Source organism: Palaemon carinicauda, chromosome 41, assembly GCF_036898095.1.
Source record: "Palaemon carinicauda isolate YSFRI2023 chromosome 41, ASM3689809v2, whole genome shotgun sequence".
In the NCBI taxonomy this organism is placed as follows: domain Eukaryota; kingdom Metazoa; phylum Arthropoda; class Malacostraca; order Decapoda; family Palaemonidae; genus Palaemon; species Palaemon carinicauda.
The window spans coordinates 41,632,470-41,650,154 of record NC_090765.1 but is presented as its reverse complement, the minus strand read 5'-3'; the positions used below and the strand labels follow the sequence as shown (position 1 = coordinate 41,650,154).

The 17,685-nt window shown below is 37.7% G+C and overlaps 1 long non-coding RNA gene and 1 pseudogene across 1 annotated transcript in view; one reads left to right on the top strand and one right to left on the bottom strand.

Annotated features, from left to right (window-relative positions):
* LOC137632544 (glucose dehydrogenase [FAD, quinone]-like) overlaps positions 1 to 17,685 on the top strand; it is a 220,302-nt pseudogene that overhangs the window by 196,129 nt on the left and 6,488 nt on the right.
* LOC137632545 (uncharacterized) overlaps positions 15,407 to 17,685 on the bottom strand; it is a 31,206-nt gene continuing 28,927 nt past the window's right edge. Inside the window, exon 3 of the long non-coding RNA XR_011042059.1 lies at positions 15,407 to 16,674. This is a non-coding gene — a long non-coding RNA (uncharacterized lncRNA). The remainder of the gene's footprint in view (positions 16,675 to 17,685) is intronic.

Genomic DNA, 17,685 nt, shown 5'->3' with positions numbered 1-17,685 from the left:
TACTTATTCAAGGTCTTGTTCGAATTCATCCATGAGTTTACTGCGAGGACTCAAATTCTAGTGGTCTTGACCCCAGGTTTAGATCTTTCCAGATTTTGAGTCATCGAGAAGTAACTGATGATCCTTATCAATTACTTTTGTGTCTTGTAAGGCGCTATCTCAAACGCACAAGAGGAGCTCGCCTTCATAATAAACATTTGTTTATAAGTACGAGTAGGGTTAAAAAGAAAAATCATGAAGAACATGATCTCCTCCTGGATTAGGCAGGTCATTGATTGCATTATTAATCCTTTTTCTTCCCATGAGGGAAGAACGAGAACCCAAAGCTCATGATGTCAGGGGCATAAGCATATCCCTGGCATTGGGAAAGAATCTTTCAGTAACGCAGGTACTTCAGGTTAGTGTATGGAGGCAACAAACTACCTTCACAACCCACAACCTTCAAAACGTAATACAGAGGTCCTAGATATTTTCTCTCTAGGACTTGTGGTGGCTACTGAGCAAGTGGTATTGCTGCCTTTGCTCCCTTACAGGATAATTAGCAGTTAGTTGAGGATTTAGGTTACTGATATTATCTGGGATGGATGGAAAAGAATGACGGGCACTTTTTCTTTTTTCCCCTCTATTGGAGGCACAGCATCCGTCTTCCCTGTCAGCTGAATGTTGATTATACTGCAAGCAGCTGCTTAGCTATTATATCTGGTTATAGCTGGGCTGTCCCCCTATTCTCCTTACGAGGGGGGACATGAGGTCTGAGTAAATACTCAGCGTGTACATCTGTAAACCTATTGCTTATATATTGCCTAGACGGTGTTGCTCTTTTTCTGTCTCTTAGTGTTAATCCCGTTATTATTCTTCCCATAGCTCTTTGAGTTGTAACTATTGGAGTATGTTTTAAGGCCTCCCGGCTTGTACAGTAGTAACATGTTCGCCTAGTATAAGCATTGCAGCAGATCGATCCCTGCTTGAGACTGTGAGTTTAAGCTGTTTACTGGGGAAGCCACTGCTGTGGTTGGGCAACACAGTTGGTTGTTTGGCTTGCCTGGCTGACGTTCTAGAGAGCATCTATTCTGAGAAAACTGTAACTGAAACCCAACACCTTTAACCTTTAATAAGGCTCCAAGTTTCTGATGCATAAGTTAATACATACATAGGCCTACATATAGCAAGGCACTTCCCCCAATTTTGGGGGTAGCCGACATCAACAAATGAAGCAAAACAAAAAGGGGACCTCTACTCTCTATGTTCCTCCCAACCTGACAAGGGACTCAACCGAGTTCAGCTGGTACTGTTAGGGTGCCACTGGTTAAATATTTTTCTTTTCAGAGAAAAAGATTTTAATTTTCATAATGTCATTTTGTTTACCTAGAGCTCGCCATCCCATCTTACTCTGTCTTAGTACATATATTCATTAACAATCTCTAGAGGTTCGGCCTTGATTATTTGTCTGCATTTTCCTTGAACATTATACTGTATTTTACTTTTACTCATATTCATTATCATTCATACATTTTTGCTTTCTCTATTCAAATCTTCTGTCATCTTTTGCATCAGTTTTTTCATTATTTCTATTGGCAAAGTTATTTCTTATTTTACTATTGTATAGCAATCATCTGTCCATTTTTATCACTCCATCCCTATTGTTGATACTTCCATTTTCATCTTTTAAAGCAAACATCTGTTGGCACCTTCAAATTTACCAATTGCTGATTCTTCTCTCTTCTTTTCACCTAATTTAATCATTTAATTTTATTTGATATTGAAATTACACAAAACAAATGGAAATCGAGTCCTTTTATTCATAGATATCCCCAGATCAAATATATTCCTTCCAATGGAGGAACAGCAATGAACTAATGGAAGATTAGCAAGAAATGGTTTAAACTAAATTGTAATTTTTTATCAAAGTTCATGATAAAATAACTTTGTTTTAAAATGGATCAAATACAAGTACAGTAACTCAATCTAGTGTGTTTTGAGAAGGTGCCTTCAACATTGATATTTATTTCATGTACCAGTGGAAAGTCTGTCGCTTTCAATTAATTGCAGAAAACCTATTTATTTCAGTTCTTCTATAAGTATTACAAATCCATATTTGACAAAGAGGGCTTCAGTATTGCACCAATGTTAACGAGAGCGAAGAGCAGAGGTTCAATTACTCTCAAATCAAGAGACCCAACGGTGGCTCCAATAATAGACCCTAAATACCTGAGTCATCCGAAAGATGTAGAGAATTTAGTTAAAGGTAAGAATATACTATTTTGCTTTGCTTAATTATTTTTTTATATTTCAAGTCTACAGTAGCTCAAATTATTGTCATTCCAAGGCTATAAAATCTTTGTGCTTAAGGGTACACTCAGGCACTCTATTCTATCATTTAGTGTCCACTTGTTTTTATTAGGTTTTTATAGTTTACATATAATAAATCTATTTTAATGTTGTCACTGTTCTTACAATATTTTAATTGTTCATTACTTCTACTGTGCTTTGTAAATTTCCTTGTTTCCTTTCCTCACTGGACTATTTTCCCTTATTATTATTATTATTACTTACTAAGCTACAACCCTAGTTGGAAAAGCAGTATGCTATAAGCCCAGGGGCTCCAACAGGGAAAATAGCTCAGTGCGGAAAGGAAAAAAGGAAAATAAAATATTCTAAGAAGAGTAACAACAATAAATATCTCCTATATAAACTATAAAAACTTTAACAAAACAAGAGGAAGAGAAATAAGATAGGAGAGTGTGCTCGAGTGTACCCTCAAGCAAGAGAACTCTAACCCAAGACAGTGAAAGGCCATGGTACAGAGGCTATGGCACTACCCAAGACTAGAGAACAGTGGTTTGATTTTGGAGTGTCCTTCTCCTAGAAGAGCTGCTTACCATAGCTAAAGAGTCTCTTCTACCCTTACCAAGAGGAAAGTGGCACTGAACAAGTACAGTGCAGTAACCCCTTGGGTGATGAAGAATTGTTTGGTAATCTGTGTTGTCAGGTGTATGAGGATAGAGGAGAATATGTAAAGAATATGCCAGACTATTCAGTGTGTATGTAGGCAAAGGGAAAATGAACCGTAACCAGAGAGGAGGATCCAATGTAGTACTGTCTGGCCAGTCAAAAGACCCCATAACTCTCTAGCGGTAGTATCTCAACGGGTGGCTGGTGCCCTGGCCAACCTTAGGCTTATAGCATCTTGCTTTTCCAATTAGGGTTTTAGCTTAGCCAGTAATAATAGTAATGCTCCGAAATTTTTACCTACTTAACTGCACATTAAGAGGATTTTCCCTGGATTTGTTATTACTGGGAATTTTTTCTGTGAGATCAGGATCCGGATTCTCTTTGTGTACATTATCGAGGGCATTACTGTAGTTATTTACACAATTTTGTGTGGAAGTGCTTGTCTCATGGTCCCTCATAGAAAGTATGTTTTAATGGTTGCCAATCAAATAAAAAATTCAAAGCACTAGAGAGAACTTGATTTTTGCAGGGAAAAATCCAGGCAAGACTAGGATAGTTGATTACTTCTGGTAAGATGACAATGATGACACCCCTCTACCTTTAATAATTCACTTAATCAGCCAATTTTGATAGTCATGAGCTTTAAGGCTCTTAACATTGTTAATTAAGAGTCAAATAATTCATCTCTGGAAAGTGATAATTTTGATAATAACTGCCCTGTTGCCAAACCCAACTTCACTGCCTAAATTGATTCAAGTGTTAATACAGTAATGTAACTTTCAGTAAGAGTTCTGAAATTTTGTTGCACAGTACAGATTTGAAAGGCTATCACAGAGCTTCGAATTCATCTGTTACTTTAGGCCCTTCTGCTATTGAACCCTTGCATTGCCCCAATCCTAGTGTTTCTATGTAATCTTAATCCTAATATCCTTCCACTTGCTTAAGTATGCCCTCCTGAACTATATCATATTACATATGTGAATGGCATGACATATTGTAGGATACCCTTAAATCTTGATGGGGCGAACGAAATTTCAACTAAACTAAGTCGTTTGCATCATGTTTTGCTAGGCAGTTTGTTCTGTTCGCATGCACGCTTGTCCTTTAGCTTGTCACAGGTTAACCCAATCGTGGTAAAGGTAGATGTTAGTACAGCTACTGACAAAAAGAGCTCTCTGAGCAAATGTGCCGAAACCCCTGTATCCACTCCAGTTGTAAACAAACCAGGAAATAAACTAATTTTCCCAATGTTCAACCTGCTGTAAAAGAAGTTGAAGAGAAAGAAAATAAGGAGCAGATCTTATCTCGTTTTCAAACCTCATGTAACCTCATTGCTAAGGTAAAAAGTTGAATAAGGTAAATTTGAAAGCTGCTTATTCTTCCAAATCTGTCAAGTAGTTACTTCCAAGACTATTTATATCACTCGGTCCTCAACTTCATTTTGGGATACCAGATATATTTTTGTCTCCGATTCAGAAAAAGGCTAGCAATTATAGTTCCTTTTTATTTCATAGTCCTGCAGATATGTGCTGATCTTTATCATATTTCATCAGTTGCATAATTTTGTCTTAGATTTCTTTCATGGGCCTCATAAACAAAAATCTTTAATATTCTGGTTTTGCAAGCTGGGGGACTAGAGATGCTTGTGGGCAGACAAATGGGAAGTGTTCTGGAGTCACTTTTCTTACCAGATTCTATAAGTGTTTATTGCATTTTAATTTAATTCCCTGTTGGATTTATTGGCATTCTTTCTTAGTTGCATTTTTACACAAGGAAATCACTGTTTCAAGTTACCATTGTGAGAAGTATAGCGTTGTAAACAGAATAACTGACCAATTTCGATGCTGTTACTGCTCTTAAAATATTTTAATTTTTCATTACTTCTGTTATTCATTTCCCTTCCTCAGTGGGCTATTTTCCCGTTTGAGCCCTTGGGGTTATAGCATCCTGCTTTTCCAGCTAAGGTTGTAGCTTTACTACTACTACTACTACTACTACTACTACTACTACTACTACTACTACTACTACTACTAATAATAATAATAATAATAATAATAATAATAACAGCCTAGGAGACCAAGGCATTTTAAATCAAAGGAAATGAGAAAGAAAAAACTTATTTGACATACCAATGCACTTTTTGCCAATCAAGTTGATGATGTACAGGGAGATTATAGTAGCCATTTTTAGCAGATTTGATCATGATACACCACTTTGATACTCGCTTACCCATCAAGTTTGTGGTGAGTTTATAGATCTTAAGCCTTTTCTTGTGGGAGGCAAGTCTGATTTGCCAGCCCAGTTGCTTACACCAGCCCAACTTCCATAGTTCGATCCTACTGCTCATATTACATTAGTTTTCCTTCAGTAAGGGTGCTAAATGTTTACTGTACCTTACAGAATAGCATTCCTCTTGCAGTGTTGTGAATTCTTTAAATAATTTAAATCCTTCTGCACCTAAACCCTTGCTCTTTTGCATTAAGTGTATTGGGAGACAGAAGACAGAGTAGGTAATCTGGATCCTTATATCTCTCTTCTCTCTAAAGTAGATGCTCTTAAGCAACATATTTTTTTATTTTGGGAAATGGCATTTCATATCGTAGATGCTCTTGAATATTTTTATTGTCGATGGTGTATCAGCTAAAGTGTTTCAGCTTTCTTGCAAACTTGACCACTAGCTCATCACGGGTTTACTTTATTTAGGTAAATTCTAATGCAAGTTCTTACGAGGCTATTTGTATTCAGTAAAGAAATTTAGTCGAAAATAATAAAAAAAATTAATTCCCTAATAATACATCAAGAGAGTATACGGTAGAAATAAATTTTTATTATTAAAATTTCAATTATTTCTTCTAATTAACCAAAATATTTCAGGAATAAAGTTTGCTTTGCAAGTGGGAGAAACTCCAGCAATGAAAGAATATGGAGCTAGGTTCCATGATAAGGTAGGTTTTAGATACTTTTACTTACATTATTCAAATAGTGTTTCACTAAAAAACTAATTATTTTTATAGAATAATGGCAATTTTGTTTTTAAGCTTGGTTTTTCAGTTATTGGCATTGAAAGTAATGCTTGTTGTGTTGATTTGACTTTTCACATCTCATTAATAATTACAGTGGTTTTCACAAATGGTATTATATGAATTACAGTATATAACTATTCTGCAAAGTATGTGTTCTGCATTACTCTGGTTTTCTCCTCCCTCCTTTTTTATTGAAATATCTTTGGCCTTTACAATAGCTTACTGTATTTATATGCAAGTGATTTTTATTCACAGTAGGAAAGATGAAATATATGAGGTTGATTATTTGTCCCTGAATTGAACTACAACCTTAATTTAATGCTGGCCCTATATTGAAATTTGTCTTTTACTTTTTGTTCACAATAGCTCTGTATTGTTAAATACTGTACTTAAACATGATGCTAGTCACATTTTACCTTGCTGCTTCACCACTTCTGCTATACAAATATATTGTACTGTATACCAGTGGTTCTTAACTTAAGGGCACCAGTGATTTCCCAGGGTGGGGGAGCCTCAGAGGAAAAGTATACTTGTTCTGACACTAAATACAAACCTTTGCCATTAGTAGGGGTTATACTTACAGCGAAGCTGGAAGGTAGCCGCAAGTTTTTTAGTGAGGTGTAAACTACCATACCTCTAGTAAGCAGCGGTAGGCAGCTACCGAGCTCACACACACACATACACACACACCTGTGTTGTCTCATCACTTTTTACTTTTGGAGAGAGTAGACGTTCGTCTCTTTCCTTTCAACTGTTTTTTACTGTTTTTCTTATGTTTTTGTGTACTGTATATTAAAACATTCATGTAATGTTTGTATACATATATGAATATTTCGTTATCATTACAGTGTGAGTGTTGCTGTGAGCGTAGTGCGTCGTTCTCTAAGGGCAGAGAAACCTTCTCTTATGGCCTCTCCCCCTTTGACGCCGGACAACCCGTAGGCTGTTGGCCTCCACTGCAGGGGTAATCTCGTGTGAATACTCCTCCTTTTCAGAGGGAAGACTGCTAGCTGTCAACTAGAGCTTGATTTCGGCCTTGTTCCTCTTCGCTGACGACTCGGGGAACACCTTTCCCGCCCGCGGGTTGGGTTGTTCTCCCGAGTGGTTTTTCTTGAGCTAATTAATTTTAAATAAAATTGTTAACTTTTCTGCAGCACTAATGACGCCGCTCTCCTTCGTTCGGCGATGGCAGCTGGCGAATGGAGTGCTTAGTCTTTAACTTGTTTCTGTGCCTCTCGGGGGACACCTCTCCCATCCGAGGGTTAAATTACAGTATCCTCCCGAGGGAACTTTTTCATTCTTTTTTTGTTTTTTTCCTCAGCCGATGTAAGAGTGCGAAGTCGAATGTTCTTGTTTCTTGGGAAGTAGCCTTTCCTTCTCAGTTTCCACCTTCTTCGCCTGCGCCTGCAGTAGTTCCTGACCATCACGCTGTTGGCCGTCTTTTCTTGTTCGCGTGATCAGTTCTCTCTAAAGCAGTTGCTGCTTAGAATTCTAAGTTCTAAGGATAAACCCTTGTGGGAAAACCCAGAAACAAGCTTTGGCTTCGTTTCTCAGGCAACACTTAGTGTCGACTTTCAATTTGAGCTGAAAACTAAGTCGAAGTTTGTGCTCTAGGTTCCCCAGAAGGGATTACCCAAAGAATTCCGGAGGGGTCAGATCCTGAGCACAGGAAAGGCTGACATTAGCACAATGGACAGGAATGGACGAATCCAATTCCTACCAGAGGATTCCCCTGAAGAAAACACCGAACAGGTGAAGTAAATCTTTCCCTTATGAGGGAGAGTCCCTCCACCAGCCACTGTTCAGCAATCTTCCTGTTTGCAGGGAGAGTTACCGATAGTGGTACCAGATATTGGTTGCCTTTTCCTGTCCACGGTAGAGATTTCCTCCACCCGTTTGGTCTTTCCTTCAGGAGACTCATCTGGTGGGAATTGGATTCGTCTATTCCTGTCCACTGCACTGACGTTGGCTTTTCCTGTACGCGGGATTAGACCTCTCAGGAATCCTTCGGGTAATCCCTTCTGGGGTACCCAGAGCACAAACTTCGACTCTGTTCTCAGGCAACACTCGATGTCAACCTTTTATTTGAGCTAGAGCTCGTTGAGGGGAAGCAGAGAGTGCTGCCTGGAGGTTCACCTCCAGGTGTTGAAACTTTCCCTTCCAAGGGAGTTCCTCCACCAGCCACTCTTCAGCAATCTTCCTTTTTGCGGGGAAAATTGTAGACTGGGGCATCAGATGTTGGTCACACTTTTCTGTCTGTGGGAGAGACTTCCTTCACCTGTTCGATCTTTCCTTTGGGGGATTTTTTCGGTGGAAATTGGATTCGACCATTCCCTGGCCTTCCTCGATACTCGTCTCATCAAGTTGACTCGTCTCTCCTACAGTCCGCTGTTCGGCAGCTTATGATAGTCACTCTACAGCTGGTGACCGTCACTCTCCAGCTTGCCGTTCACCAGCTATTAATCGTTACTCGCCGTTTGCCAGCTCGTGATTGTCACTTGCTCTTTGGCCGCTCGCCATTTGCTGGCTTCGAATTCACCAGCTTGTGATCTCTCGCCAGCTCTTGCTCGCCATTCGCCTGCTCGTGATAGTCACTCGCCCACTTTTGATCATCACTAGTCAGCTCGCTTCCAGGTTGCTGTTGTACCAAAAACTGCTTGCAGCACGACGTTTTTCTTCTTGCTACTTTTCCTACGTTTGACCACTAGGATTCGTACTCCTAGATTCTTGGACATCCATCATCATGCAATTAAAGGAGTTTAGCACATGTTTCCATCTTAGAACCTAACCCAGTACTCTCCATCAACGGTCAGGATAAAGCACTAGTGTTAACCTTGGCGCACCCCCACCCGCCTCTTGGAACTTGTTTCACACAAGCAGAGTTTTTGGTTCAAAATGATTTCATCCTCTTCGAAGAGCCCGCTAATACAATTGGCAATCTTCTTCATCGACTCTCCAGTTTTCGTCAGCGTTCGCAAACATTCATCCCTCGTGAAAGTTTTCTTCACAATACGACCACCACTAGTGCCCAAAAACTTGCTTGCACTGTCTAGGTCTTTGGAAGGGAACATTTTCCCCCCGATAACCTATCTACCCTTATGCCCAGGTTAACCATCCTCTGCTTAGGATCTAGGTTAGACTTCTCTAAATTTATCTTGAACCCCAGATCGTAACAGAAAGAGATTCGTCCCACTGTTGGAGCTGTCTCTGTGAGGATAAAAGAATAAGCCTGTCGTCCAGGTATAGTGGACAAATAACTCCGGAATGATACCAAGCCAAGATTAGTGTGTGTATTCAGGTGAAAACTCGTGGAGTGGTCAACAGCCCAAAGGAGAGGCCTTTGAAGTGGAAGACCTCCCTTCCAAGTATGAATCGGAGGAACTTTTTTGAAAGTCTGTATCTGGAAGTACGAGTCTCTCAAGTCTACCAAGAGCACGTAATCTTCCTTCTTGATGGTAACTTGTATGGTGTTTGGCGTCTCCATTTTGAATGGAGTTTGATGTACGAACTCATTCAGGTCTGAGAGGTTAATGACTTGTCTCCAGCTCCTGTTGACTTCTCTACAAGGGACAAGCAGCTGTAGAAGCCTAGACCTGCCCTGGACTAGTTGTAGAACACCCTTCTCTTGTATCTTTTGCACCTGTTTGTAAGATGCAGTGTTTGGGTGAGGGTAAGATGAAAGCTAATGAACAGGGGTCAGTAACCGTCTCAAAGGACTTACTATACTCTTCAGGCCTCTGCTCCGTAGTACTGTCACCAGCATCCCTTACTTGTGGCAGTGGAAGAGCAAGATTGCCTTCCCGAATGTCCTCTAGTTCTTTTCCTGCCTCTTCCACTTACAGTTAACCAGACCCGTGACGAAAGTTACTAGGATCCCTAGTTCTCCTAAAGGAGGATGGTGCTGGGATATACAGTCTAGCCCTAGTATTGGGGCCTTTCTCATGGTAGACGTGAGGTTACATCTTTAGTCTTTTGAGTTGGCCTTGAAGTGCCAGACTTCTTAAAAGAGACTGTTGTTGGAGAAGAGATTCCAGACTGTTCTTGTTACATTTTTCCTCTGTTGCTTCAACTTCCTGAGGAGGAAAGAGTGCCTGATTCTGGTTGGTTGGGACATTTCTTAGTACTAGGGGTTGTTTTTGGCTTATTTTTTGGCAAGTTTTCTGCCCCAGCATCCCTTCCCTTTAGCACCCAGTTGTTCCACTGGTGAGCTAAAAGGTGACTACCTTCACTTCTGACAATACCAGGTCTGTGAATTTGTTCTTGGTCTTAGGATTCGAGAGATTTTGAGAGGAAAATAAATAAGCGACCGTTCCAGTAAGAGGTTGGTTGGAGGCTAGCCATTGCTCTAGCTTCCATGTTTGAAGCCTCCGAGGCAGAGAAGATAAATGGTTTCCTTCCTAATCTTTTACTGACATGCTTTTTTGTTGGACAGGTAGACATAATCTCATTTTAGTTTACATATAAATTATCTATTTTAATGTTAGTGATCTTAATGCTTATTCTTATTATTCTTTGTATAAAATTTTCTCTCTATTTCTCTCTTATCTTTCTACACTGGGCTGCTTTTCCTGTTGGAGCAGTTGGACCTGTAGCATTGTGCTTTGGCAACTAGATTTGTAGCTAGTGCAGTAATTAAGCTTGTGCTTTCCTATTAACCATTTAAATTATGAATGGTCAGTAGATGAATATTTGAATGGCACTGTCCACTTTCTCCTTCACTTGAACCTATGAAACTCCCCAACTGAATCGACTCTAAAATGAAGGCTACAGAGGCATATTGGAACAAATTCAGTAAAGGCATTACCCAGGACAGAGAATTTAAACCATTAAACTCTCATATCAATGCATATTTTTTTTTTTTTTTTTTTTTGCAGTTCCATTATGGAACAAAATATTGTGATATAACAAAATAAAAACAATTCCTAGAAAATGTTATAGAAAAAATGGCCTTCCAGTGGAATGATCCATTAAGCAGGTAAAGTAGTTTAGTAAATGGATTGCCATGGCAATACAGTACATTAATGGAATCTATTCCGTGTGGCTTATCAAAAAATTAATAAGTTTAGTTGCAAGTTTGAGGTTTCTTTTTACCCAGCCTCAAATTGGGAATCGGTATTGTGATCAATGATCCTGCAGAACCTTATCAGAATTTAGGCCAACATTTTTGTAGTCTCTCTAGCCTTGATTTTGCCGAATTATAAATCCCAGATTGCCTTGGACCTTCTTTTCTCCATATAAGTAAGAGTAGTATACTGTACAATTAAATGTATATTTCATTCATGTCATAATTTCAATAGCACTTTCAAAAACTAAAAATTAATCTTTAAGAGAAAAATCTTTATATATTGTAACCATGTTAAATTACTACAAGCTTTTATTCAAGAGCCTGATGGGTTAATCAGAAAATGGTGAGCAATCATTTGCTTACTGTTCTGTACGGTACAGAACAGTAAGCAAATGACTGCTCATTGGTTTTGGATTGATCCACCAGGCTCTAAAATTCAAGCTTTTGGTGACAATTTTTTTTTTTAATTATGCAAAACTGAGAACATTTAATGCATTTTGTAATTATTCCAAGTTTTAACTTAACATATCTGTTAAGTCTTATAATCTAGTCTATAATCATTCCAGTATCATTGAATACTTTTGTCTTAATTTACACAGGACTGATATATGCAAATCTAAAGTAAATATTGTTAGTTACAATTTTTTAGCAAGTTTTCTTTGGGCTTGGTTTATTATGAACCTCTTTGGGTCTCTGTTCAAATACTGTAGTGTATTCACATAAGAGCATTTAATATAGTGGTGGTATTTAACTAACATTTTATTTACAATTATGTTTATATTTACAGTATGCCCCATACCTGTATAAATTTTATTAGTATTTTTTTTCTACGTTTTTTATAACGACAACATTTACAGAACATGAGTGATATTTTAACTTTGAAGTGCTCTGACAAGTATTTTCCTTTTTATCATTACAAACTTTACTTGCATTATATTGTAAAATACAGTGTGGCATTATAGTGTAATAAAAGTATGGGTACTGTGCTTTTCTTTCTTACATAAAAAAAACTACCAGATAAGACATGGTAAGGATATTGAGAATCTCAAGTGAGGACAAGCTACTGTATTTATACCTTTTACATTGGACGTAGGTTCCTGATAATTAGGTTGATTTGTTGATCATCAACAAAGGTATGTACTAAATTCATAAATTTCTTTGAACTCATTTAGACACAAAACGTGACAGTATCAAGTGATTCAGCTGACAGACTCTTAGTCCTTGTAAAATTGTAATAATTGTAAATTTATTTAGATGTTATTGTTCTAATGTTAAAATTTATTTCCTCAGACCTTACCAGGTTGTGAGAGAGAGGTTAAAAATTCTGATGCATACTGGGGATGTGTAGTACGCCATCTATCTGCTACAACATATCACATAGCTGGATCTTGTAAGATGGCTCCACCTTCAGATCCTTATGGAGTTGTTGACAACTTGCTCAAGTAAGTTCTAATTTGTTGTGTTTTCTTTAGGATATTAAGTCTAGTATAGTACTGGAACCATCCAGCTCCAAAGAGATCATTACTAGTGATGCAGCAAAAATTAATAATGTCCTCCAGTCTTTAAGTAGGCTTTTAAATTAAATTTGTTTGTACACAAATGCAAACCTCCGTCCTTTAATAGAATGTTATTGTGCAGCTGGAACTAGGCAGTTTAAAGTTTTCAAAATTTTCTTTTTTTAACTCTTGGACACTTTTTCTCCATTGACGACACTTGGCTACACCTTTAGACTTGAATCTTGAAGTGGAATAAACTAGTGTCCAGCTAATATTCAGCCCTTGAATCAAACTTTCCTGATTGTCCAATCCTCTAAGTGTTTAAAATGAAGATGGTATCGGGAGGAACAAGTTCTTCCCAAAAGGGAGACCATAGTTCTTGTGTTTGATCTGCACACTCGTGAGCAATGTCTCCCTGACTGAGCAGTGGGTTGGATTTAACCAACATTTACCAATGAATGCACTGCTTTGCGCACACAAGCTTCTCTAACTACAGTAGATCAGTAAACCCTACATCACCAGATCTTGTCTGAGCTCAGTGTGCTTCTGATACATGCACACAGTCCAAGCCTGTGGTGCACATAACAATGCACTAGAGCACACAGTGACTGTGCTTCACGCAATCAGCGTGCACCTCCTTTAGCACTCTCTCATTAAGGGGAGATATTTCCTTACATCCCAAATGTGCAATCATGATTATGCTCACACTTTCAATGATAGTATAGCTAGCAATGATAACAGGTGCATTCAACATACATCTCTGTTCCAGAGAATTTGATTCAATTTCTGGATATCTTACTTGGTGGCAAGCAAGAATCATCGGTACAAATAAGTAGATTGTCATGGTCTAAAGTTCTTACCCCCTAATATCAAGCAGGTTTAGGCAGTCTGTGAATTAGTTTTTTCTTTTCTTTTCTGTAAACAGTGCCCAAGGTAACCTACTTTGTGTGTCCAGCCAGGTTCCAAATTCTTGCACAAAGTAATGTATAAAAAAAATTGCTTTTCAGAAAGTGTGATTTTTCCTTTTTGGGTTACAAAAGCTAATTTTAATTTTCTTATAATTGTAGGAGTTGGAAATCATGAAGAAAACCTGCATTTGATACCTTATCTGTTTCTGTACTGTACAAAATAACAAAAATATACAATTGTCCAAAACATAATTTGCTAGTTTCCTATTACTATATATCAATTTATATCATTCTTTTGGTAAAATGTGTTTTAGCTATTCAGCCTGCTGCTCGCTTACAAGGCAAGTTTCCTGATTTTGAAATTTTAAAAAATTTTTGGCTGAAAATAGCTTTGAATTATAAAAAATCTGAGGCAAAATATTGTCATGAATGGATGGGAAACAATCATCTTAATATCTTTCTTCAAAATGCTTATTTTTCTTTTCCATTTATGAATGAGTGGATGCTCTGCAGAGAAATGGAGGACGATCATACTATCGACCAGGAAGGGCTGCTAAAGGGCATTCTAGAAGTCGGACTAGTCTCCGGGCTTCTTCAGCCATGTGTTTGCTCAAAAAGGCCTCAGGGGAACTGGAGACCAGCAATAGATCTCTCAGCCCTGAATGAGGTGAGCCATCAGACAAAATTCAGGATGGAAATGCCTAGCACAGTCAGACACTTTCAATTAAAATTGGTTTGCTTCAGGTTGTCCACAGCCACCCAGATATCCCTTCAGGTGCTAAAGTTGGTGTTGGCATCGGCCTATGCCAACAAAATTAAGTCTGATCCAGCACTTATATGACTAGCTAATACTGGCATACTCAAAAGTCAAACTGTCATCATCTGGACAGGCTACTCATTTTCTTGTGATATGGGGATCATTACAAATCTGCAGAAGTCAAAGCTCAAGGATGCGTTCCAGCTTCATTGGCATGGCCTCGACGTCTATGCTTTGTCTCCTTTTTGCCTTCTTCAAAGGGTTATAAAATATTACCATCCCAAGATCAAAAGTTGATTCTAGAAGTCCTGAAATGGCCTCGAGAAGAATGGTTTCACAAGTAAAAACTCTGAGAAAGCTTCCACCATGGTGTAACCTGGATGTCCCAATACCTTAGGAAATCCTCCTCTGATGTGTACCAAGCAAAGTGGACCATTTTCTATGGTTGCTGCCCTGGAGGTGTCGATTCTCTCCTTGGAGCATATATTCCACTTTGAGTATTTTCTACCTTACCTACTAAAGGATAAAAACCTCTCAGTCACAGCAGTAAAAGATATATCATTCACCCTTGAGCCAGGTACTGATATATTTTCTCCTGGGAATTAGCCATACTCGCTAGGAGTATGGAACAGACCTGTCCTCCTCATGAGATTCTACTTCTAATCTGCGATGTGATCGTGGTGTTCCAGTCTTTAACCCCTTATCTGCGTCATACTCGGGAGAGGATTCTGATCTCTTTTAATGGCAATTTTACTGAAAATAAATGGAAAAGAAAAATAAACATTTTGAAGAAAGATATTAAGAGGATTGTTTCCCATCCATTCATGACAATATTTTGCCTCAGATTTTTTATAATTTATAGCTATTTTCAGCCAAAAAATTTTAAACTATTTCAAAATTAGGAAGCTTGCCTTGTAAGCGAGCAGCAGGCTGAATAGCTAAAACATATTTTACCAAAATAATGATATAAATTGATATAGTAATAGGAAACTAGCAAATTATGTTTTGGACAATTGTATATTTTTGTTATTTTGTACTCTACAGAAACAGATAAGGTATCAAATGCAGATTTTCTTCATGATTTCAAACTCTTACAATTATAAGAAAATTAAAATAAACTTTTGTAACCCAAAAAGGAAAAATCACACTTTCTACAAAGCAATTTTTTTTTACATTACTTTGTTTAAGAATTTGGAACCTGGCTGGACACACAAAGTAGGTTACCTTGGGCACTTTTTACAGAAAAGAAAAGAAAAAACTAATTCACAGACTGCCTAAACCCTGCTTGAGATTTGGGGGTAAGAACCTTTCTGACCCTCACCCCAGAGATAATATCTTGGACAACAGACCATGACAATCTACTTATTTGTACCGATGATTCTTGCTTGCCACCAAGAAAGATATCCAGAAATTGAATCAAATTCTCTGGAACAGAGATGTATGTTGAATTCAGTTCTTGAGTGTGTGGTGGTCAAGATTGTTTCTCACACCCACTTTTTATTTGCTGTCGCAACAAAAGAGCAACTTCACTTGAATGAGTATTTGTTTTCTTGTTTAATGTAGGCCTCCAATCTGCAGTTCAACATTACATTATCTGTAGCAATTGCATAAATTGACAGGTAAACTGGTCTGATATACATTTTCTGTAGCAATTGGATGCATAAATTGAGAAACTAAAATATTTTAGTGATTCTCCAAACTCAAGGTCATCTGTAGTTTATGGCATAAATCACTCTAAAGGGCATCCAAAACCTCTGATATTCCTTGTTGGTTCATGAAGGATACTAAATATGAGAAGCAAAATTTATCAGTGGGACAATCAGTGCGTTTGAAAATGTGTTCAGAGCATCTCTCTCCCCACTGAGTTGTATGGATATTTTTCTGTCAACATTACATTACTTTTCTTTTGTCTTGTAGCATGTTTTATGATAATTTGCTTCTGCTGCAATCATATCCTTGAGGTTATAAAAAGAATTCTTTCATCCATTCACTCAGCTGCAATATCACATATTGTTATCAGCTAAAGCCTCAGGCTACTTTAAGTGACTCCATAGTATTTGTGCTTTTGATATACTTTGACATCTTTAAGCAAAATATATACACCTTGTCACAGACTCTAGACTGAAATGGAGGCCTGCCGTGATGATTGCCCAAGGTTTGGCGCATAATCCTCAATTGCAGATTTGTGCGGCTTTCTAAGCTCTGGTAGTAACTTCTTAATGTAAAATTGGATCTGCATTTTCATGGTAGAATGCACTTGGAGCCATATGTGGATAACCCTGTTGAAGTTTAATAATTTGTTCAAATTGTTTAACAGCTGCAGCCTTATCTCTATGACTAGTCTTTTCAACCAACGAAGACTCCTTCTCACATATGATGCATTTCTTTATGTCAATTTTTCACCTCTTGGCCTTTATTTCCCTATCTGTCATCTTGATACACATTGGCTCCAGGAAACCTCCTTTACCACATTCTGAAACAAAAAGTAAAATCAATTATATGTACTTGTGAATTCAAGAAAAATCATACATATTGAATACAGGCCTCTTGTTTATACTTTGCTGGGACTATGAATAATATAAAATATGGATTACTAGAGGGAAATTTATTCCTTCAATTTATTGATGATAAATTATATAATCGGCAAAATATAGAATGTAGATAGGGAGGTTATTATGCAAAAATGGTTAAAAAAAAATGCAATATTAGGGCTATATTTACTTTTTTAATATTTTGAAATGTGATTTATATCACTAAAAGGTGGGATACAATAAAATATAAACTCTTAATTGGAGGCTTATTAAAATTACAATTTATGTATGATTTGAAAAACCAATATAAAAACAATTTTTTTCTGTAAATTTCATGAGTAAAACAAAAATAATAGAAAAGCATAACAATCTAGGATTTAATGATATAGTATATTTACTGTATAATGGCATGCCTTTTTCTAAATAGCCACTCAAATGCTATTCAGCTGGGGGAAGTCCTGGTCTTGATTCCAGTCACTTCAGACCCTAAGCAAAGTGAAAACCATAGATGCAGTTAGTCCCTCCATAAGGTAATCAAATCTGGTCTGTCTTATGAACTTCAGTAGTCAGGGTTCAACTTCATGCCCCATAATTTACACCATGCACTAATTTTAGCTAATCTTTATTAAGGGATTGAGCAACCCTAGATCTACATTGAGCAGAAGGAATTTATGCAAAAAGTAGCACCATCTTTATAAACAACGAGCTTGTTTTTTGGGCCAATCCATGTATCATGTTTTAGCATGAAAACTATTGGGCAAGAACACCACTCTGAGGAACACCAATCATATTCCCATGCTCACCATGGTGTCCATCAATAACTCTTTGCAATATATATTAGTTATGTTCAATGATGATGGTAAGAAACGATCCACCTACTCCAAACTGTATGATTTTGAAAATAAGAGCCTCCTGATTAACACTGTCAAATGAAGCACTATACTCAAGGGCAA